At 38.0% G+C, this 25,122-nt stretch overlaps 1 pseudogene; it reads right to left on the minus strand.

Annotated features, from left to right (window-relative positions):
* LOC121164854 overlaps nt 1-20,472 on the minus strand; it is a 52,491-nt pseudogene extending 32,019 nt beyond the window's left edge.
* Between the last annotated feature and the right edge of the window lie 4,650 nt (nt 20,473-25,122).

Below are 25,122 nucleotides of genomic sequence, written 5' to 3' on the forward strand. Positions count from 1 at the left end.
TATCAACTTTCTCCCTGAAGCTCCTATTGTTTTTATAAACTTGTACTAGAATTATGTTGTATTTTTTTTTTAAAGATTTATCTTACTTTTATTAGAAAGTCAGAGAGGAAGATCTTCCGTCTGCTGATTTACTCCCCGAGTGACTGCAATGACTAGACCTGAGCTGATCTGAAGTCAAGAGTCCGGAGCTTCTTCCAGGTCTCCCACATGGGTGCAGGGTCCCAAGTCTTTGGGCCATCCTTGATGGTTTTCCAGGCCACAAGCAAGGAGCTGGATGGAAAGCAGGGCTGCTGGGATTAGAACCGGTGCCCATATGAGATCCTAGCATGCATAAGGGGAAAACTTTAGCCACACATTCTCCCCTTTTTACCATGCTAGACCTGCATTTCCTATCAAACAGAAAAATTATGGAAAAAATTGATTTCAGTAATCTCAAAATACTTGATTGTGATACATAAAATCAGTAAATGAAGGAAATTTGTGGGAAATGAAATCTAAGGTAAAGTTTATTTTGTTGCAAAAGATCTGACCTTTCTAAGATCTCATATGCATGGGTTTCAAAAAATATTTTCACCCGTATTAAGTTTCATTTCTGTGATTTTTTTTCATATATATTTTAAAGATACTTTAAACTTTAAATGACCAAAAGTCAGCAAGTTAAATACACATAGTATATACACTATGATCTCTAAACAAACTTTCTAACTCTATGATAGTTTTTATCAGAAACTTCAAAACTTTCTAATTGTCAGCTTCTTCAGATGCTGAGAAGTACTTGAGAGCAGGACAGAATAGGAAAGCTTTTAAGAACACTTGTATAAAACTACAACTGTAGCAGTAGGACATTCCTTAAGTATATCAATAACTGAACATTAACCTAAATAAAAAAAAAGAAAATTAAATATAAAAAATATTCAGTTTGTATTGTGGGGCAGACCCAGATGTTGAAATAAGAGATTGAGCGGAGCCTTGATCTCTATCTTTTAATATTGCTCAAATTCAAATTAGGAAATTTAATTACAAGAAACAGATGTAAGTTTACAACCTAGGAAACTTTGAGTAAATGGTCAGACATTCCTAGACAGTCACAAAAGCAAATAAGTCTCAAGTCAATTTAGATAACAGCCCTCTCAATGAAACAACCAAAATATTACTGCTGTTTAAGGTTTTTTGAAACAGAATCTGATTCCTGAAACTGCTGTGAAAATGAGAGCCTTTAAAGAGACTGGCCTAATATGTTCTGGATAATTGTCCATTTACTTAACTATTGATGCCACTCCATGGAATACATTAATGTTGACATTCCATATCTTTCTGTAAAACTTCTAAAGAAATTGTATTTACTTCTGCAACAATACAACTTCTTTATTAGGCTCTTACATTGAAAACGGTACCACTACGAGGCTACCTCAGTTCCTTCAGAATGAAATGTTAATTTGTCTGAAAATAGATAAGTAACCTGATGTATAATAGATAAAAACATTTTAAGAAACAATTTTGTTTTGAAGTAAAAATCACTGTTTGTGCCAGTGGGGGGAAAAAAGGTATTGAAAAAAAAAGCTAATAAGTAAAAGGCAAATGTTGATACGTGTAGAGAATTGCAGGAGGTTTAAGATAAAATAAACTTTAGTTTGCTGTGATTTTTTTAGAATCTCTCAAGAAGCAAAAATTTTTATCAACTCTATGTCCTAGTGAGAGGCAGACACTTGAAATCGTTATGAAAGTAATAATTTATTCTTTGTGATATGACATAATTTTAAAAAATATGATGGGTTTCAAGATAAAATTTTCTCAAGTTTTTACATTGATAAGATTATAGATACAGAAATTAGCATACTTTCACTCTACATATGTGTGACTCAAGAAATTACTAAAGATACAGTGGTGATATAAAAATTTTGATGGCTAAAACACACGAAAGACAAATTGATAAGAGTTCTTAAGAATCTAAGAATACTGCTTGCTAGAGGAGGTGGAGTGTAGAGCCAGGAGCTGGGGCTACGGAGACCATGGTGAAATTCTAACACAAGAGACCAGATCTGAAAATCTCTAGAGAGAGTTGCACAGTTGACTGCAAACAAAAAACCATGTACCAACCACAATGAGTAAAATCAAACTGCAGACATGGGGTGACACAGCTTGGAAATCTGTCCCCCAAAGAATCTGATAACAGAAGTACAATAACCAAGAGCAAAAGAAGAGACAAAGACACAATCAATGTTATTGAAGACTCCCCTGCAAAGGAGCAAAACCCTATGCCAACCTCAAAGTTAATTGAGGAATACATTAAGAAAATGGGAGACACAGAATTCAAAACGCTTGTTATAAAGCTTCTTACCAATATGAAGCATATAAAACATGAGTTTAAGGCATTTAAAGAGTATGTCACACTGGAAATGAATCAAATGAAAACTGATATATCAGAAATGAAGAATCCAGTGGAGCAAATTAAAAGTGCAGTGGAGAGTCTCCAAAGTAGAATGAAGCAAGCAGAAGAAAGAATCTCAGAATTGGAAAGTATTTCCTGCCGTCAGGGGGAAACAAACAAGAAGCTGGAAGCAGAGCTGGGTTAAGCTAAAAAAAAAAATGTATTTAAGAACTGAAAGACACCATTAAAAGATCAAATAAAACAGTTATGGGAGTTCTAGAGGGTGCAGAAAGAGAAGCTGGGTTTAAAGTTGTATTTAATGAAAAAATTAAGGAAAACTTCGCTAATCTGAAGAAATAATTGGGAAACGAGGGGCACAGAACTCCTAACAGGCTTGACTAAAAGCACATGATAATCAAGTTCTCATCAATCGAACATAAGGAAAAGATCCCTAGATGTGCTCATGAAAAGAAAAATCAAGTGACATGTAAAGGAATGGCAGACTCTAAGCTGATGTCTCAGAGGAAACTCTGCAGGCTAGAAGAGAATGGAGTGACGTATTTCAGATTCTAAAACAAAAAATTACTAGCCCAGAATAATGTACCCAGCAAAGCTTTCCTTTGTCTTTGAAAAGGAAATAAAATGCTTCCACAGTAAAAAAAAGTTAAAATAATATGTCTCTTTCAAACCTGCCCTACAAATGATACTTAGAGATGTTCTCTTGACAGAGAAGAGAAATAGAATCCACTAAAAATAAAGGCAAATCCCTAACCAAGAAAAAAGAGAAGACAGAATAAGTCAACCAACCATCCCAGCTATATCTTGGCAGCAAACAGAGACTCTATGACAGACTATGTCAATCAGTGGAATCCTCAAGGACCTCATCGTGCTTGGAGTGGCAAGATTGGCAGTGATTCATAACTGTTGAAATATCGAATCCATTTGAGCAAGAACCTCAGAGCATGCCCTACATCCGGGACCTGGGGAGGGTGGGAAATTGGGTGGGCCTTCTCCCTAAATACCCCCCTTTAAACATGAAGGAAACAATTTGGAAAAAATAATATTCTTACCAACTTTTCCTGTAGCCCTTGACCCTTTTTACCCTAATTAACTATGTAAAGATTGTCAAAATATATTAGAAATAATAATAAAAAATTAAAAAAGAGGGGAAAAAAAAAGCAAATGTGAAGAACATCCCAGTAAAATAACAAAAGAAGGCTGTATCAATGAACAACCCACTGCTAAATGACAGGAACAAGTTACCACCTATTTATATTAACCCTGTATGTAAATGGCTTAAACTCATCAATCAAATGTCATAGATTAGCAGATGGTATTAAAAACACAAAACTCATCTATTTGTTGCCTACAGGAGGCACATTTCACCAACAAAGATCAGCAGAAACTATATCTCAGGGATTTTGATGTTTTTAGCTTCATTTTCTTCAAAACGTGTTTTTTTCTCATTAAATTTTTTTTTTAAAGATTTATTTTTATTATTTTTTATTGGAAAGGCGGATCTACAGAGGGGAGAGGCAGAGAGGAAGATCTTCCGTCCAATGATTCACTCCCCAAGTGAGCGCAACGGCCGATACTATCCCGATCCAAAGCCAGGAGCCTCTTCCGGGTCTCCCACACTGGTGCAGGGTCCCAAAGCTTTGGGCTGTCCTCGACTGCTTTCCCAGGCCACAGGCAGGGAGCTGGAAGGGAAGCGGGGCTGCTGGGATTAGAACCGGCGCCCATATGGGATCCCGGGCCTGCAAGGCAAGGACCTTAACCACTGCACCACCGCGCTGGGCCCTTCTCATTAAATTCTTTAATGACTCCGGTCATACAGTCGCATCATTTTTATCAAGAAGGTTCTTGATTTCCTTTTTCATTTCAGCGACACATTGTCTTTCAGTAGCATGTGTTTAACTTTATGGCATTTAAAGTTTTTTTCTTTTATTTGTTTTGTCACTTTTCATTTAAGGGGACATATAGTAACTGTAATGGAGACCATCATATCCAGTGGCATGTTGCTCAACTTCATAGCATTGTAAATTTCTGGTTGTTTTTTTTCCTGTTTCGTTTTGTGGCTTTTCACTTGGGGATTTATAGTGACTGTGTAGCGGAGACTGACATGTCCAGATGTGAAGAGAGGGTGCAGTGTGCATTTCTACTTCCAGATCGAGGAAGTGAAAGTGTTGGATGTGTCTTGACAATGGGATGCTGGACTCTCTGCTATTGTCCATGCCCACAATGATGGACCTGACTGTCTGTGAGGGACTATGCAGTTATAATTATATGGGAGAACTCAGTTGAGAGGGGAATCAGGAGAACGGATATGGGAGATCCCAAGGCCTATGGAACTGAATCATAAAATGATAATATGACAATAATAATAAAGAACATGAATTATTTTTAAATGAATGATTGCTTTAAAAGTTTATTTTTACATTAATTTTCATATGCCATATATCTTTCTTAACATTCTTACCATGAATATGTAATTTGCTTTAGAAATTTCAATCAAAAAATTAAGTCGTACTTATGGTTAACACAGAACAAATGGAACTGAAAAGAAAACAAAGCTGCCTTCTTGTTTCTAGACAGGCTTCCCAGTACCTTGCCTGAGCATTAATCCTTTGGATACCCCCTGCGGTCTGTCTGCTGTTTTTAAGTTAATTACCTCTTAATCACACTTCTCTAAGCATATCTTAAATAAGAAATCGTTTAGATACATAGCTAGATTATAAATATAAAAGTAATGTAAGTAGTTCTATTGTTGATGTATTTGGCTGTTAGCAAGTCTCTTCTTCCTATGGCTTAGGAAACCTCAGCCCTTCTAACTGCCAATTCTGCTTCTCGCTCTCATTCTCCCCAGGTGTATCATTGAATAAATTAATAAAAGTAACTGACATTAGAACAAAGTTACTCCAAAAGTTTGTGGAAAACAATTGTTTTTTAAGCAATTTATTTTTTTTTTTAGATTTTATTTATTTTTCTTGGAAGGTCAGATTTACATAGGCCAACATCAGCATGTCACCAGGCCCATGCCACCTCTTGGGACCCCAGTTATCCACCAGGTTGTCAGCATAGCTCAGCTGTCTGCCCCTGCATTTGCAGGGTCTTCTCTGTGTCTCTACCATATGTCTTTCTTTACGTAAGGATACCCTTCATTGAATAAAATGTTCTTTAATGTTCTTCTTTACTATGGGAGAGGAAGATCTTCATCTGTTGGTTCACTTCTCAAGTGGCAACAATGGTCGGAGCTGAACCAATCTGAAGCCAGGAGCCAGGAATTTCTTCTGGGTCTTTAACATGGGTGTAGAGTCCCAAGGCTTTGGGCTGTCCTCAACTGCTTTCCCAGGCAACAAGCAGGGAGCTGGAAGAAAAGTGGAGCTGCCAGTGTGAACCGGCACGCACACATGATCCTGGCGCATGGGAGGCAAGGACTTTCACAACTAGGCTACCTCACTGGATCCTTCTTTTAAACATTTATAATATTTTTTTATTATTTGAAAGGTGAAGCTACAGAGGGAGAGGGAGAAAGAGAGGGTAAAAGAAATCGTCCTCCTGCTGGTTCACTCTCCAAATGACCACAATGGCCAAGACTGAGCTGGTTTGAAAAGCCATGAGCCAGTCAATTCCTCCAAATAGCTCATGAAAGTGCAGGGGCCTAAGGACTCTGGCCTTCCTCTGTTGCTTTCTTAGGCCGTGCGCAGGGATTTGGCTCAGCATTTGAGCTGCTGGGACTAAAACGGGCATCCACACTGAGAGGCTTAACATGCTGAGCCATAGTCCCAGAATTTTTCTTTCTTTTCTTTTCTTTCTTTTTTTTTTTTTTTTTTGATACAAAACCTTTTAGAAATCCATGAATAGTTTTTTTCTTAATACTCATTTTCCATGACCTTGAATGATGAAATAAATGCTATATGCACAGTAAGCTTTGTGATCTTCTATTTCTTGGAGATAGGACACATGTGCATTTTCTCATAGTTATTTCTTTTTGTAATAATTTATTTCTAATAAACTTCTACTCTTTCCAAACAAATCTCTATTGCATTAGATTTTCACTTTTGACACTCTGAAAGGCACTTCTATTTCTGTTTGCCTTTGCCTTCTCTCTGGATGCTTCTAAAGCCCATAACAACTGGCTGCGTGTCAGGATTTCCTTTAATCTGATTTCTTTTTTGAGATTCTGAAGGTTGCCTAAATATTTTTTTTCACAGAGGCAGACTGACTTATCTCTTGTCCTCCTCTCCCACCTCACCTCCTTTACAAGCTTTTTAGCTTTTATCTGGGGTTTACAGCTGCATTACATTATTATAAATTTAATGTGCTTTATTTTGAAAAGATAGACTTCAACATTTGAGTTCTGTTCTGTTAGGTGCATATATAGGCCTGCACAAGTTCCAGCATGCATTTAACCCACTCTAATGCTCACCTTACACTACCCGACTTTGCCATTCTCCAGTTTCAAGCAATGTTTGGATGCCCTAGTACGTTTCTTGCCATGGTTGTCAAGGGGGAGTCATTTTCTAAGTCTTATATTGTCTGAAGCTTCTTTGGTTCAGGTATCTCAGTCTGACTCGATGTCTGATCCTAATGTGGTAATAGAGCATTATTTTTAACAGGAAGCCTAAGGAGAACCTCAGTTTAGTTTTGTTCTTTACTTCTCAGTGGGTGCTTTCAGGGTTCCTTCCTGTCAAGAGAAAGGGAAATGAGTCTGGGGTTGGTGCACTCGTCATGCTTGCATTTTGATTAGAGCATCTGGATTTCGGTCACTTTTCTCGGTTCCTGCTAATGCACATGTCCGGAGACAACAGGTAAGTAATCAGTATTTGGGTTCCTGCCATGCACTTTGGAGACTCAGTCTGGATTCTTGGCTCCTGTTTTTGCCCTACCTGTTGTTGCATGTGTTTGGATACAAAAACATATATCTCCCATCTTTCTATGCCTTTCAAGGAGAAATAAGTTACTGATTTCACCTCCTTTTGGGATTGGCTCATTTCCCTTAGCATAATAGCTTCCAGTTGGGCCTATTTGGACACAAAGAAATGCATGTCACTTTTTTTTTTTTTAGGTAGCTGAGTAGTATTTCAAAAAGAAGATGAGCCATACTTTCCTTATCCAGTCCTAAAGAGGTTTTTTTTTTTTATCAGATCCATATATCTTTATTCAAACATACATTCAGAAGATCTCAAATATTCATCATATCAACCTCTCCAGAGTAGCAGTTTTTCACATTTTACATTTTATTATCATTTTATCATCAGTTCTATAGGCTCCTGGTATTTCCCTTATCCCAGCCACAATTTTCCCCCTGCCACATACTTCCTCTGTATCATTACTAAAGTATAGTTCTTCATACACAGTCATATGTCCATCATTGCGGGCATGGACAATGGCAGAGAATCCAGAATCCTATTCTCAAGATATAGCACACAGTTTCATTGTAAGTCCATCTTTAGTCTCCATTTCACAGCTACTGTACATCCCTTCAAATGAAAAGTCATAAACAAAATCAACAATAGGAAGAAAAATAGAAATTTACAATGCCATGAAGTTAAATAATGTATTACTAGATATGACAGTCTCCATTACACAGCTACTATACATCCCCTTAAATGAAAAGCCACAAAACAAAATCAACATCAGGAAGAAAAAAGAAATTAACACCATGAAGTTAAGTAACATGCTACTAAATGACTAACGTGTAGCTGAAGAAATGAATCGAGAACCTTCTTGCAGAAAATACTGTATGATCTATGAGTCATTGAAGAATTTAATCAGAAGAGTGTTTTGAAGAGGTGAAACTAACAGAAAACATCAAAACCCGCGCGATGTAGTTTCCGCTGATTTTTGTTGGTGAAATCTGTCTCTTCTAGGCAACAAATAGATGGGTTTGGTTTTTTAATCCAGTCTACTAATCCATTGTTTGATTAAGCTTAAACCATTTACATTCAGGGTTAATATGTATGGGTGGTACTTTGGTCCTGTCATTTTTGGAATGGGTTGTTCATTGGTTTAGTCTTCTGCCGTCATTTTACTGGGATGTACTTCCCATTTGCCTTTGGTTTTGGTAGGTGCTATTCCTCTTTGTCAAGAGAACATCTTGAAGTAGCATTTATAGGGCAGGTTTGAAAGAGGCAAAGTCTTTTAACTTTTCTTGACTGTGGAAGCATTTTATTTCCTTTTCAAAGACAAAGCTTTGCTGGGCATGTTATCCTAGACCGACAATTCTTTTACTTTTAGAATCTGGAATATGTCACTCCATTCTTTTTGGCTATAGAATTTCCTGTGAAGTCTCCTGTAAGTTTAATTGGCATTCCTTTATATGTCAATTGATCTTTTTCATGTGCAGCTTTAAATATCTTTTTCTTATGTTCGATTGAAGAGAGCTAGATGATCATGTGTCTTGGTGAAGATCGCTTTTGATCAAGCCTGTTAGGAGTTTGTGCCCCTCCTGGATGTTGTTTCCCAATTATTTCTTCAGATTAGGGAAGTTTTCCTTAAATTTTTCATTAAATACAACTTTAAACCCAGCTTCTCTTTCTGCACCCTCTAGAACTCTCATAACTGCTGTATTTGATCTTTTAATGGTGTCTTTCAGTTCTTAAATACATTTTTTTTAGCTTAACCCAGCTCTGCTTCCAGCTTCTGGTTTGTTTCCCCCTGATGGCAGGAAATATCTTCCAATTCTGAGATTCTTTCTTCTGCTTGCTTCATTCTACTTTGGAGACTCTCCAATGTACTTTTAATTTGCTCCACTGGATTCTTCATTTCTGATATATCAGCCTTGATTTGCTTTATTGCTGCTATTGCTTGTGTAAAATATTCCTTAAATTCTTTGAACTCTTGTATGTGCTTTTCATTGTTGATCAGAAGTTTTAAAATGAGTTTTCTGAATTCTGTGTCTCCCATTTTCTTGATGTCTTCCTCAGTTAACTGAGGTTGGCATAGGTTTTGTTCCTTTGCAGGGGAGTTTTCAGTAATATTGATTATGCCTTTGTCTCTTCTTTTGCTCTTAGTCATTAGTACTTCTGGTTAGTAGAGTCTTCTCCTTGGGGCAGATTTCTAAACTGTGTCACCCACATGTCTACAGTTTAATTTTACTTACTGTAGTTGGTACTTGGCTCTTTGTTTGCACTCACTTGTGCCACTCCCTCCATCAAGTTTCAGGTCTGGGTTCTATGTTAGATTTCCACAAATAACTCCATAGCCCCAATTCTGGCTCACCACTCTCCATCTCCTGTGATACCGTGCTGAGGCTGCACCTTTGTCTGTACAACCTTTCTCCCACTTCCAGTTGGAGCAGGTCCAAGGATTAGAGACACCAGGGGTCCTACATTGCTAGTTTGTTGGTGGTGCTGATGTTGCCGGAACCTGTTGGCCATTCGGTCTGGGTGCCACACGGACCTATTTTGATCCATATGATGCCACAGTTGGTATTATTTTCCTGCCGGACCAGTGCAATCCATGGAACTCGGTGAGTTCTTGTGAGCTCAGCACATGCGCAGTTCACTGTTGTCCCCTGCAGTCCTAAAGCTTTTGCCACAATGTACAAAATGGTGGCTGATGTGCCACTACTAGAGTTCTTGATCTGCTGGCTGTCAGATCTGAGGACTACCCAGACCTGTCTTGGTGAATCCTGATTACTGGTGGGGTTCCAGCTGCTGGTGGATTTCAGATTGCTGTTAGCTGAATGCTACTAGAGTATCAGTCACTGTAACAACACACATTGTGTCTGCTGCTTTCCTGTGTCTGTCAGTCCCCAGGTACCCCTCTGCTGTTGTTCTGTCCTCCTCTATTTGCTGGAATGTGCCCTCTCTGCTTCATCCTGATTAAATGTTTCTCCGTCCGTTTAAACGTGTCCTTACCCTAGTCTACCATCTTGATTCTCTCCCTTATCCAGTCCTAAAGAGGTTTTAGTCTTGTTCCTTTCCTCATCTTCCATCTTAAAAAAAGACAGAAGAAGAAATAAACATTTTAAGAAAGTAAAGTGGCTAGGAGCGAGCCACATGGGTTAAGTAGGGTAAGGATAAGAAAGAGGACAAAGGTCGTTCCTGGAGACCCAACCAAATTAGACATCTCTGCCTTGTGGTGAGCTTAGACGTAGAGTTGGAGCAGGCAGTCGATGGCAAGGGTTCATCCATCCTGGGAGTAAACCTGGGCTCGGAGAATCAGAATGTAAAGATCTTAGGCCTGTTTGGAAAAGGGTTAGGGGAACCTGGAGAAGTGATTGGCCTTCAGAGCAGGTTGGAGAATTTGGGAGATACTCCAGCTGGGTTGAGCCTCTGAGAGCCAGTGATTGCCAACAGTCCTGGCCAAGAGAAATCTAATCAAGACTTTGTTAGCTATTGACTTCAGCCACAATTACCCACATGGTGAAAACAGCCAAGCAGGAAAAGGCTATCATTCTAGAACTCCAAGTGAATGGTAGGAAATAAAGCAGCACTCAAAACTCCTTATTGCTCTTCTGAAGTAGCAGGCAGAACGGTGCAGAGAAGTCTTTGAAAAAGAATGTATTACACAGTAACTCAAGTTAAATTTTCAAATAAAAACCTTTAATTTAGTAACTCAGATAAGGGATTTCACCAGATTAGACTAGATTTACTAAACCACATAGTGAATTCCAAGAAAAGGGAGACTATTGAAGAAATTCATTAGCTAACTTGCAAGTTTAGCCATTAATTAATTAATTAGAAAAAGAGGGGGGAGAAGAGATTCATTGTCGTGATCTAGACATATATAGATATATAGATAGCATCCACTGGTTCACGCCTCTCAAATGCTTTCAACAACCAGGAATGTGCAATGTAGGAATCAGGAACCAGGAACTCATTTGAAGTCCCAAGGACTCAACTACATCAGCTAGCACCTGTAGCTTTGTACGGTGCGTAGTAACAAGAAGCTGGAATTGGGGCAGAGCTAGGATTGGAATGCAGGCACACTGGGCTGCAGGGTCACAGTACTCCTTCCTGGCTGTGCCAGATACCCACCCATTGATGTCTTGTGAGTATACTTCTCACATGCATCATTTTAAATTGTTTTTGTTTTTAGAACTCAGATGACTCTGAGCAATTCCTTCACTGAGGTAAGAATTGTGTGAATATCTGATAATCATTTCTGTACCATTTACACAATTCCTTCTTTAGTGACTCTGCCCCTCATCCCAGTGACTCAAATCTTCTCTGTGAAGTTTCTTTTTGTTTTACTTTTTTTCTTCTGTACTCTGGATGATTCTTATGTATTTTTTTCTATCATTACTCTATTTTCTGGTGTGTTGGTGTGATGCTTTTGTGACTTCAAGTATACTTTAGTTCTTATATTGTTTTTTAAAACCTTAAATGAAGGTGTGGTGTGCTAGCCTAGTGGCTTAAGTTCTCACTTTGAATGTGCCAGGATCCCCTATGGGCACCAGTTCTAATCCCAGCAGTCCTGCTTCCCATCTAGCTCCCTACTTGTGGCCTTGGAAAGCAGTCAAGGACAGCCCAAATCCTTGGGCCCCTACACCTATGTGGGAAACTTGGAAGAGCTCCTGGCTGCTGGCTTTGGATCAGTGTATCTCTGGTTGCTGTGGTCACCTGGGGAGTGAATCATCAGGCAGAAGTTCATCTTCTCTGTCTCTCCTCCTCTCTCTATATATAGGACTTTGCAATAAAAATAAATAAATCTTGAAAAAATTCTAAAGGAGCAGTTTTAAAACACCACTCTCCCTTCCTCTAGAGAACACCCCAAACAGAATTACATAATAAATCTTTCACTGCTATGAAATTGGAGGTCAGCTGTTGGGGTCATTTTTAAGATGATTTTGTGGTTCAGCCATGAAGACAAGCTAGTTGGGAACCTCCAAATGTAACAATTTTGGCATTGTGCCAAGATCCCTCTCTTCCAAGGAAAGCTGAAACCTTTTGGTAAATGGCCTCCTTCGAATCAGAAGGTCTGGCCATTTCTGCCATGGGAGGACTCCCTTAAAATGTACCTGCCTCTTGGGTTGAAGAGCACAGTCCACTTTCTGTATCCTTAATTTTTTTATGTTTGTTTACTATATTTTATTATTATTATTTTTTTATTGTTAATAACATTGTATTATGTGATACAGTTTTATAGGCGCTGGGATTCACCCCACCCCTCCCACAACCCTATCTCCATGGTGGATTCTTCCACCTTGCTGCATAATCACAGTTGAAGTTCAATTGGGATTCCTTCATTGCAAGCACATACCTAGCATAGAGTCCAGCATCTTATTGTCCAGATAAGCTCAGCGGCTTCTAGGGGAGACCTTCTCTGGTCTGAAGGTAGAGCTAACAGAGTAAAGTCCCTGTCAGTTAAAAGCCCCAATAAAACATCAGCAACAATATACAATGTTATGGAATTGATTGACATAGTATTGAGTAAACAATATGTTAAAAATAATGCAAGTTCAATTTTTCAAAACACATGGGTTGAGACAGTATCAATGACAGGTTCAAAAAAAAAAACCCAAACAAACAAACAAAAATTACTGGTTAAATTAAGGCAAACATGTGGTATCTAACATTTTGGGATTCGCTCATTTCCCTTAGCATTATAGTTTCCAGTTGGGCCCATTTAGCCACAAAGAACTGCATTTTGTTTTTTTTAATAGCTGAGTAGTATTCCATGGAGTAGATGAACCAAAGTTTTTTATCCAATCTTCTGCTGATGGGCATTTCGGTTGCTTCCATGTTTTTGCAATTACTGATTGTGCTGCTATGAACATAGGGGTGCGTGTTGGTTTGTCATGAAACAGGTGTTTTGGATATATTCCTAGGAGTGCTATTGCTGGATAATATGGTATGCAGATTTTTAGTTGTTTAAGTGTTCTCCATACTGATTTCCATAAAGGCTGTACCAACCTGCAGCCCCACCAGCAGTGGAGTAGGGTTCCCTTTTCCCCACATCCTCGCCAACAAATGTCGTTGGTGTTCTTGTTTATGTGGGCCAATCTTACTGGTGTTAGGTGGTACCTCATCGATGTCTTAATTTGGATTTCCCTTATTGCCAGGGAACTGGAGCATTTTTTCATATGTTTGTTTGCCATTTGGGCCTGTTCCTTTGTGAAATGTTTGCCCATTTCTCGTGCCCATTTCTGAGTGGCTTGTTTGTTTTGGTGTTTTGATTGTTTTGGAGTTCTTTGTATACTCTGGAGATTAGCCCTCTATCCCCTACATAGTGCACAAAGATGTTCTCCCATTCTGTGGGTTGCTTTTTTACTTTGCTGATTGTTTCCCTTGCTGTACAGAAGCTTCTTAGTTTGATTAGGTCCCACTTGTTTATTCTGTTCTTAACTGCTATTGCTTTTGGTGTCCTTCTTAGAAAGTCAGGACCTACTCCTAGGTCTTGCAGGGTATTTCCTACATTTTCTTGCAAGAGTTTGAATGTTACTGGATGTAGGTTTAGGTCTTTTATCCATTTAGATTGGATCTTACTGTATGGCGATAGATGTGGGTCTATCTTTTTGTTTCTGCAGGCTATCAGCCATTTGTCCCAACAACATTTACTGAAGAGACCTATTCGAAGAAAACTACAAACTACTCAAAAAAGAAATTGAACAAGACCTCAAAAGATGGAATAACATCCCATGCTCCTGGATAGGTAAAATCAATATCATTAAAATGTCTATACTACCAAAAGCAATATATATTTTCAACACAATTCCAATCAAATTGCCCAAAACATTCTTCACGGAACTGGACACAATGATTCAAAAGTTCATCTGGAAACACAAAAAACCACGAATAGCTAGAACCATCCTAAAGAACAAGAAGTTAGCAGGGGGAATCACAGTTCTGGACCTGTGGACGTACTATAGAGCAGTGGTTATCAAAACAGCCTGGTACTGGCACAAAGATAGAGAGGAAGATCAATGGAACAGAATAGAAACACCAAAAGGGAACCCACACAAATACAGCCAAATAATCTTTGACAAAAAGACCAATGACAGTCCAAGTAAATGGGAAGGCCTCTTCAGTAAATGTATGCTTAAATTTAACCAAATGAGAATCAGACACATTAAAAAAAGTAAGACTACATTGTGCTTCTATATCTGTATTGTGAAATGCGTGAAATTTGTTCACTTTATATAAACAATTTTTAAAATAACTGAAAAACATCAGAATGAACATGTGTAGATTTTTTCTTGTCATTGTTTAACAGTACAGCATGACAGAGTATTACTGTATAATGAGTAATAATCTAGTCATGATAAAATATATATGAAGCTGTACATAGGTTAGATGCTATTTCATGTAAGGAACTTAGGCATCCATAGATTTTTTTTTCTGTTTTTTTTTTTATTTATTGTTGCTTACATTGTATTATGTAGTACAGTTTTATAGGCGCTGGGGATTCCCCCCACCCCTCCCATACCCCTCCCCCCATGGTGGATTCCTCCACCTTGTTGCATAACCATTTTTGTTTTAATCTTAGGGTGTTTTGGAACCAGTCTTCCATTGGTGCCATAGGACAGCCAAACTTTTATTATCTGTGCCATGATTTGGGACATTCCTGCTTAATCAGCTTTCTCTGGCCTGTTCCTTCATAGGCCCACAGTGTATATTATTCTCTGACAGTGTTCTCTCTCTAACACTGCTCTTTCCCTCTAAATTTGACAAAAATTACCCCCCACCCCCGAATCCTCACTCCTCTGATTCTGCCTCAACACCTGCTATCCATAGGTAACACATTGTCACAATGACAAGTTAGGTATTACCATAATCATATTATCTAGTCATTCTCTAATTTTCATGCCTTTGCTGAGTATCTTAAAACAGATCCCCAACATTATGCCATTTTCTTCTGTGTGTATTATACATCTTTTAAAATAGGAAATTTGATTTTTATCCATAATACACATATCACTAGCAATTATTTCTTCATGTCACCTAAAACTTGACACATGATCAAATTTACCCAATTACATTAGTGTTATGAAGCAAAGTCTACTATGCAATGGTTCGCTTCCAAAATTTCTGCGGTGGTTGTGGATGGCCAGGGCTAAAGCAGGCATCAGGAATTTAATCAAGCTTTCCTACCTAGGTGACAGTTCCCCCAATACTTTAGCTGTCATTTGCTTTACCTGAAACCTGTAACAGGAGCAGGTGTGGGATTAAAATCTAGGCGCTCTACTATGAGATACTAACATGTTAACCAGCACCTTAACTGTCAGGGCAAACGCCCCTCAAAAGTTTGTCTTTCTAGAGAAAAACAGAATCAGAACCACAATCCTCTTAATCTTCAGAGCAAATGCTTTCTTTGCTTTTTGTGTCCATGACATGGATTGTTCTTCTGTTCTCTGCTTTTCATTTTGAAAGGGAAGAGCTTTATTGATTTCTGAAATTTCTAATAGAAAGGATGGGATATGCATTTGTTAGGAGTTTCCATCTCAGATATGAAAGCTAATTACCTTCACTGACTGCATCCTCTTATTCTGAGTCTTCTGAATTAAGGTTGGAGCCTGGGATTCAGCTGTAGTGCTTTTGATCGAATGCAAGTTGTGTCACATGCTAAGAATTCATCCAGTGCGTACCTGCTGTGCCATGATTATTGCAGCATAATAACTAAGATAAGAAATCAACAAAAGTGTCCATCAGATAAATGGATAAAGAAAAAGTGGTACTATATACACAGTGGAATATTATTTTTCTGTACAAAGAATGAAATCCTGCTATTTGAAGCAAAGTTTATGCAGCTAGAAGACACAATGTAAGTGAAATAAACCACATGCAGTGTGAAAAATGCTGCATGTTTCCCTTCTTACATGGCAGCTAAAAGCAAAACAATTTTTTTTTCTAAATATGAACACAAATTAATGATTGATTAATACAGTAAGGGGCAGGATAGAAAAGAATTTTGTATTAAAAATTAGGGGAAGGCCTGGTGTGATTGTCTAGTGTGTAAATCATCACCTTGCATGTGTTGGAATCCCATATGGACTCTGGTACTTATCCCAGCTGCTCCACTTCCTATCGAGGTCCTGCTTGTGGTCTGGGAAAGTAGTGGAGGATGGCCCAATGCTGTGGGAGACCTGAAAGAAGTTCCTGGTTTTGGATCAGCTCAGTTCTGACCTTTAGAGCCACTTGAAGAGTGAATCAGCAGATGAAAAATCTGTATCTCCTTTGCTCTCTAAATCTGCCTTTTTAAATAATAATAATAATAAAACTTTAAAAAAAAAGCCTAGGGTTGGACAGGTTTTGTGGCACTGAGAGCTAAGCTGCTGCCTGCAGTCCTGGTCTCATATTGGAGTACTGATCTGAGTTGTAGCTGTTCAATTCCTGATCCAGCTTCCTGCTAACATATCTGGGAAAGCAGAATATGACTCGAGTGCTTTGGCCTCAGACACCCATGTGAGAGACATAGGTGGAGTTTCTGGCTCCTGGTTCAATTTGAACCAGTTCTGGCTCTTCTAACCATTTAAGAAGTGAACTACTAGATAAAAGATCTCCTCTCTGTAGTTTTTTCTTTGTCACTGTGCTTTTAAGATAAACAAGACAAGTCATTGAAAGAAACAAATAATAATGGGGAAGCTGAATGCATTTCATTAGTTGTGACAAATATATTATTGAATTGTCACTATGCTCTTGAAACTGTAAATACAAAATACATACAACTTGCTTCCTTTTAAAAAACATAGATATATTTAAAAATAAAACATTGGTAATAAAAAGGAGAACAAAATGTACTAGATATTTCAATTCGCAAGGCTAACATGGCTATACCCTTTGATTAATGCTCACTGGAACTCCACATTCAGTTGTAGTGATTATGAAATGCCTTGTGTATGCTCATGGCTGTTCTGCCAATATACAAGATTTTCTCCCAAAGTGAATAAACACATGATGTAGTTGATAGTTGATCTTGTTTTTCTAAACAAAGTTAAACGGGGCTTCTAGTGGAGATAATTGCATGAGATCATATATATAATTTTCCATGGAGTTATGGTCATATTACCATTTATAACTTAATTTTTTGATGTCTCAGTACTAAGCAATATTGAGACCCAGATTTACAAATTGGTATCACTTTTTGCCCTTTGACATCTGATTTTTCTTCTTGTTTTCAGAGTTTGTAAAAGTGAACTCTAAGTTCCTCAAGTGTTGTCTGTGTTGTCTGTAGCACTTTTGTTTCCATAGCAATGCAGTGGTAAGAAGGGATTAATTGTTTTGTTTTTCTTTGCTTCTGTGGGAATGACACCAAGATCTTTAATGACTTGCTTATATTTGTATCCCAAATTCCAGACTTTCTTTTGAGAATTTCTAGCTGGGTGGTTTCCTTTTTTTATAATTATAAAAACATGTTTTTGTTCACATGGTTTATCTGAACTAAACTTCTGTGTATTCCCACTTTGGGGTAAGCAAAATTAAACTCTGAAATGAAATAGTGTTTGTATTAGTTTGAATCCCTGCTATGGGATTCAGACACACCAAGCAGCTACTTATTTGTCTCAAGCATTTTATTTTAAAGTAAGTGTAGATTCATATGCAGTTTTTTTCTCATTAAATTTGCTTTAAAGGATCTTAAAATTCTGTGACAGATTTTGGATCAGGTTGTTTCCATTAAAAATATTGATTTTAAAACTAATAACTTAAAATTGCCACATAAAAACCCTAATTCTCCTTTCCTTCTGAAGATTTTAAAAAGCATTGTTATCATTAGCCAGTCATTTACTATTAAACTTAAATGGCTAATTGAGACAAATAGTTCTGAAACCATTCTTCCTCCACTGATTATGGAGTGGCAGGTATTAGGGATACCATTCGTTTTAGCCTCCTCAGCTTCCTGGGCAGACTTGGTTACCTTGCTGGCTCCTGCAGCCTCTTGCCCGCTGCTTTGATGATACCCATATTCTCTGTCTCTCATCATGGACAGCAAAAACATCCAGAGGTCAGAGAAGCTCCCAACACATATGGATTTACCAGGGACCGTGTCAACAGTGGCAGCATCACCAGATTTCAGACATTTAGGTGCATCTTCCAGCTTCTTCCTAGAACAATGATCAATCTTCTCCTTCAGCTCTGCAAACAAGCAAGCAGTATGAGCTGTGTGACAGTTCAGCACAGGGGTTTGCCAGCAATGACTTAACCTGGATGGTTCAGGAGGATTACCTGAGCCATAAATCTGGCTGCTTGCATTGGTGGGTCATTTTTGCTGTCACCAGCCACATTGCCACAATGAACATCTTTGACTGACATGTTCTTGAATTTTGAAGCCCACATTGTCACCAGGAAGAGCTTCACACAAAGCTTCATGGTGCATTTCAACAGACTTGACTTCAGTTGTGATGACAGGAGCAAAGGTTACCACCACCATGTCAGGTTCCAGAACACTAGCCTCCACTCGGCCTACCGGCACAGTGCCAATACCATCAGTTCTGTAGACATCTTGCAGGGGTAGATGCAGAGACTAATTGGTTGGTCTTGGTGGGAGGATGCAGTGTGGTTCCACTGGCATTGCTGTCTTTGTGGGTGACTTTCCATCCCTTAAACCACATCATCATATTAGCACTTGGCTCCAGCATGTTGTCTCTGTTCCAAACTGGTACAAATGTACTGTGTCAGGGTTGTAGCCAGTTTTCTTAATGTAGGTGCCGACTTCCTTAAGAATTTCCTTGTATCTCTTCTGGCTGTAGGGTGGTTCAGCAGAATCCAATGTGTTAACACCAACAATTAGTTGCTTCACACCCAGGGTATAAGCCAGAAGGATATGCTCATGGGCGTGCCCATTCGTGGAGATACCAGCTTCAAATTCCCTGACCATTTATCTGAGATGTTTCTATACTTTGTAAATACCAGATGTTATAAATGTCCCTCTCAGTGCTGTTTTTGCTATATTTCATGGGTTTTGATATTTTTGTGTTTATTTTCATTTCTTCAAAAAAAGTTTTTTTTTCCTTTAAATTTCTTCAGTGACACATAGCTCATGTAATAGTATCATTATTTATTTATTTATCTTATTGCAAAGTCAGATATACAGAGAGGAGAGACACAGAGAAAGATCTTCCATCTGATGATTCACTCCCTAAGTGGCCGCAACAGCCAGTGCTTCGTTGATCTGAAGCCAGGAGCCAGGAACTTCCTCCAGGTCTCCCACTCGGGTGCAGGGTCCAAAGGTCTTGGGCTGTCCTTGACTGCTTTCCCAGGCCACAAGCAGGGAGCTGGATGGGAAGTGGAGCTGCTGGGATTAGAACCGGCACCCATATGGTATCTTGATGCGTTCAAGGTGAGGACTTTAGCCTCTAGGCCACTGTGCCAGACCCACAGAATCATTTTCTTTAAGAAAGTTTTTGATTTCTTTTTTCATTTTTTCCAATAACATATTGTTCAGTTAGTAGCACATTTTTTAACTTCATGTTGTTTTAAGTTTTCTATTTTTGTTCTTTTGCTTTATGACTTTTCATTTAAGGGGATGTATAGTAACTGTGCAATAGAAACTACCATATACAGATGTGAAGATACAATGCAGTATGCATCTCTCCTTCGAAATCAAAGATAGACAGCCAATGTTTTAAATATATCTTGTCAGTAGGATGTAGGACTGCCTGCCACTGTTCGTGCCTGCAATATCAGGACACATTTAAGTAGCAGAATGATGGATGTAGGACTGTTTATGAAGGAATCTACTGTTATAATAATGTAGGGAAAATGAATGGGGAAGTGACTTTGGGAAAGGGATGGAAAAACCTCAGAGCCAATGGAACTGCATCATAAAATCACAATAATAAAAAAAATGTACATAAAAAGTCCTGAACGTCAGCAGCAACAATCAGGACAGCACAGTTAGTCTGAGAGGTATCAGTAAGTATGTTTATAATCAAATCTCTGTCCTAGAGTATCAATGATAGTTGCATAATTCTTGATGGTCTCATGTTTCCACAGGGAGATGTTGATGGTGATACCATGGTGACGCTTGGTTTTTGGTTTATCCAAGACACAGGCATACTTGAAAGAACCACTTCCCATCTCAACAGCCTCTTCCTCAAATTGCTCGGTGGTTCTTTTCTTTATGCCAACACGTTTGTGGATCAGATGGCTAATTGTGATGGACCTGCCCAAATTGACATGCCTAACGACAATAAAGCTGATGTGGGTCTTTTCCATTTTGGCTTTGATTTAGTGGCGGTTTTCATGGTACCTGTATTCTGGTGGCAAACGCATTGTAAAAAAGTAGATACATATGCAGTTCTAGGAGATAATGCAGAGTGATTCCATATACAATTTGCTTAGTTTCTGCTAATAGTAGGATTTGAAAAACTAGTCTGACATCATAATCAGGGTATTGATGTTGATATTGCCAAGAAACAAGACCGTCAATCTCTAACAGGACCCTCATGGTGTTTTTATCCTCTCCTTTATCCCTTTTATCATCTCCTTGACTGTACCATCACAAGATGTTGTTGACTTCTGTAGTTCCATCATTTCAAGAATAATACATAACATGACTCCTGTAGCATGTAGCTGAGAAAGATCTGGAGACCTTCCAAAGTGGTGTCTGCAAGAGTGGCCTATAACTTTCTGCTCCTGAGTAGTCTTCCATGATATGGGTCAGTGTTGTCTTGTTTAAACATTTTTCTGTTAAGGGGCATTAGCATTATTTGCATTTTATGTTATTAGGACTAAAGTTGAGATGAGCATTCATAGAGGTTTTTGCTTGTGCACAAGTGTTATTTCTAGGAGCACAATTACTGTGTCATAGGATGTCTTCAGGCTAAGTTTTAAAGAAACTTTGAAGTTGGCCATGTGTTAAACGACATAAAGCAATGATTGCAACACTGTTATTATACAACAGAATTCAGGTCCCTGATGCTCTGCTTCAGTTCCCAGCTTCTCACATGAAAGACGTGGCTGGAGTTTCTGACTCCTGGTTTCAGCCATTGAGAACATTCGGGGAGTGAAGCAGTGGATGGGCAATCTCTCTCTTTTTCTCTCTACCTGTTTTTCTGCTTCCTTCCCTTCTCTTTCTTTTTTTCAGATAAGTAAAAATTTTTAATAAATGAGCTTGTAGATTGTTTTCTATAATGGTTATACCACATGTTTCTTCTAGCAATGTTTCTCCAGTTCTCCACAGTCTTTCCAGAATTTGGTACTATGTTTATGTCCTATTTGATTCATTCTAATCAGTGTGTAGTAATATGGCATTGTGATTTCAATTTGCACTTGCCTAAAGGAAAATGATGTTGAACAAGTGATTGTTTTTCCATCTGTGTATCCTCTTTGGTGAAATGTCTCTTAATGTCTTTTGCTTATTTTGTGACTGTATTATGTGTTTTTTTGTTAAGAGTTCTTTATATGTGTTTTAAACTAGTTCCTTACTGAATGTTCATTTTATGACTATTCTTTTATGTTGCTTGTCTTGTCATCTTCTTAACAGGGTGTTTCATAATATAATTGCTTATTATTGAAATTGTATTTGTCACTGTTTCCCATTTATTAAAAGATTTTTTCCAATATTTTTCTAAGTGATTTATGGCTTCACTTTATATATGTTTTCATGGTTCTTTTGAATTAGTTTTTTTATGTGATATGAGGCTTAGTTTGAGGTGCTTTTGTCTTGTTTTTGTTCTTGCTTTACTTCATGAACTTTTCTGAAGGCTTTCTTCCATTCCACTACTTTTGCATGTTTGTCAAGAATCAGTTGTGTATATTTATATGGGTCTGTTCCTGAGTTTTATTTTCCACTAATATGTGCTTATCCCTTTACTAATGCAGCATAGTCTTAATTTACATATATCTTAAAATAAGTTATATGTGTTTTTAAAACTCACTAAACTGATTCACCTTGTTTTTTTTTTTTTTCCCCCACAATGGATATCTGGATCGGTTCCATTATCTAGGATATTGTGAATAACTCTGATGAACCTAGGTGTGCAGATATCTTTTGCACATGCTTACTTCATATATCAGATATATTCAGAAGTGAGGCAGATGTGTCACAGGACAGATTTATTTTAAGTTTTTGAGAAAATTCCATAATGAGTAGACTAATTTGCATTCTCAACAAACATGTGCAAGTGTTCCCTTTTCTCCATGTCTTTGCCAGCATTTGTTTTTTTAAAAGTATCCTTTCTTAAGGAAGATAGTGGATACCTCTTTATGGTTTTGCTTTATATTCCCTGACAGCTAGTGATATTGAGCAGCATAGTAGGGCCTAGCACACCTTACCGTGCGCTTCTTGCTGCCAGGTGGGCTTGGAGTTCAAGAAAGGCTTGTTATGTAAGTGTGACTGGCTGGGATATACGTCCAAGTGTCCAGGACTTCAATCTCCTTTGGAACCAGGGCAAGTACATGAGTTCCACCTACTGTCCCTCATGTGGGGACAGTTACTGTTAGTATTTCCCAATGATATTTGTACCATATTCAAAGAAAAAATGAGTGGGTGTTGTGGTGCATTGGATTAAGCCATTGTTTGCAATGCCACATCCCTTATGTGAGCACTAGTTTGAATCTGGGCTCTCCATTTTGATCCAGTTCCCTGCTAACGCAGCTGAGAAAGAGTTGGAAGGTGGCACAAGTTCTTGAGTCTCTGACACTTACTTGGGAGATTCAGAATCAAAGTCCCTGTCTTCTGTGTTTGTCCTGATTACGGCCTGGCGTACATCTGACTGTCATGGACTTTTGGGGAGCAAACTGGTAGGTGGAAGCTTTCTCTCTCTCTCTCCCAACCTCTCACTGTCACAGTGACTTTAGATCTTTTAAAAAAGAATGAAATGAAAAGAAGAAATCACCTCAAAAACAGCAGAGTGCAGTGCCTCGTTATGATTCTTAGGGGCAAAGGTGTGGGCTCCTTGTCTCAAATATTCCTGACTCAAATTGTGTGACACATTAGGCATAGTTATAAGTTTTAAATGTTGGCTGTATGTTTATATGGCTATGTTTTGGATCATTCACTTTTTGCCACACTTTATAAAATAGTTGCAATTATCTTAACACAGGGTTAAGTAAATCACTCAAGTTCAAAACCACAGTTTTGTAAGGGAAAACCAAGCTATATCATTACACTAAACAGAAAGACAAGGAGGGCTCTCAGGAATGGTAGGCAGAAGCACTGGGGAAAGGGACCTTGTATTCCAACTACATGGATTAATAGTCTGCCCTATAGTTCAACAAGTATCTGGGAAAGAGAAAAATGATCCGCATGTCTTGTGCAAGTACTAAACTGAACATACAAAAGACAGTAATAAAACTTCCATGTAAAGTCCACTCACTCATCTCTAATTACTACATCACTGAACTGATAATGCAAAATTACCTCAAATTGCCCATTCAAATAGGTTTCCAATAAGATTCTGAGACTGAGCACCAAGACTTTTAAGAAAAAATTCATCTATATCGTGTATGAGAAACCTACAGAAAGATGGAGTTTATTGTGTGCTAATTAATGCAAAATCAAATTATAACCCGCCAAGCATGTGTGCAAACACACACAAAGCTCAAACACACATACAGGTACATGTACACACAGATGAATTTGGGTCTTCAAAAAGATTCAGCCACATCAAGGAGAAGCAAACATAGTACTGAAGAACCGGATGAGAACACTTTTCAGAGTGGATATCATGTAAAGCTTAGAGTTGCGTCTGCTTGTGCACCTTATAGAATTCAAGAAAGCAGGATCCTTTGAAAATGAGCTAAGAAAGGCAAGTTGATAAGGCAGCAAACTTGTTTGAAAAGGCAGAATGATTAGAGCAAGCAGAAATAAAATGGAACTGGAGAGCCATACTGAAACAGTGGCCACAAAGAAGATTGATACTGAGGCTGAAGAGAAAACTACAACAACAGGTGGGTAGTCGAGACAGTGGGGAGCATGAGTGATGCTCCCTTGCATTGATCACCAGTGAGCTTTGGCTTGAGTCGGTCTTCCAAATAGATAAATAAAAGGAAAAAAAGTGATGAAAATAAGGACAGTACTTAATATGGGAGCAAATAATTAATGCACAACAGACTTAATAAAATACATACAGAACGTTTAACTAAAGGAAATCACCTTGAAAACAAAAATTCTCTTCTGCCATGTCAAAATATAGAAGACATCATGCAATGAATTATAACCTTTATATTTCAGGTTAAATATTTGCTATCCAAAGATTCTATATTCAGCACATGGTAATTTATACATAATGTCACCAATGGGCATCCATTGATATTCAGTGCCTTGGCAAATATACCAGCTATATTATTTTAGGACATATTCTTGCAACCAAGATATGAATCACACATGGGAAAGTAAGTCATGGCAGGAAAGGCATGGTTGATAGCACTGAAAACATTTAAATATTAATTAGTCCAAAAATGTCATAAATATGTTTAGAAAGTAGAATATATCTTCTATATTAGGATCCACAAATGGATTTTGAAGGAAGAAACATAACATAAAGAACATTTGGCAAGAAGACCTGAGCATTTCGTTTTAGGACACTGAACTTACCAAGAAGCATGAAGAGGAAAGATGAAAAGAAAAAAGTCTCATAGATTAATGTCCTCTTATATGGGGAATAACCAACAGCTTACATTGGTGCTGAAAATTGAAATGGCATGTGTTCCTACATTTTAAATTGATGGTGTGTTGCTAATATAAGTTAAAGCATTCTGTATTCTTCTTAATTATTGAAAAAGAAGTGAATTTTGTGTAGAAAATGAAATGACAAAGCAAGTAAAATTAAATACAATCCTCAAAACCTAGAAATCCTGAGATAAGATGATGGAAGTAAGTTGATGCCTGTAATTTAAACAGTCCATCCTTTTTTTTTTTTT

Source organism: Ochotona curzoniae, unplaced genomic scaffold (assembly GCF_017591425.1).
Source record: "Ochotona curzoniae isolate NIBS_2020 unplaced genomic scaffold, NIBS_Ocur_1.0 contig_1071, whole genome shotgun sequence".
Lineage (NCBI taxonomy): Eukaryota > Metazoa > Chordata > Mammalia > Lagomorpha > Ochotonidae > Ochotona > Ochotona curzoniae.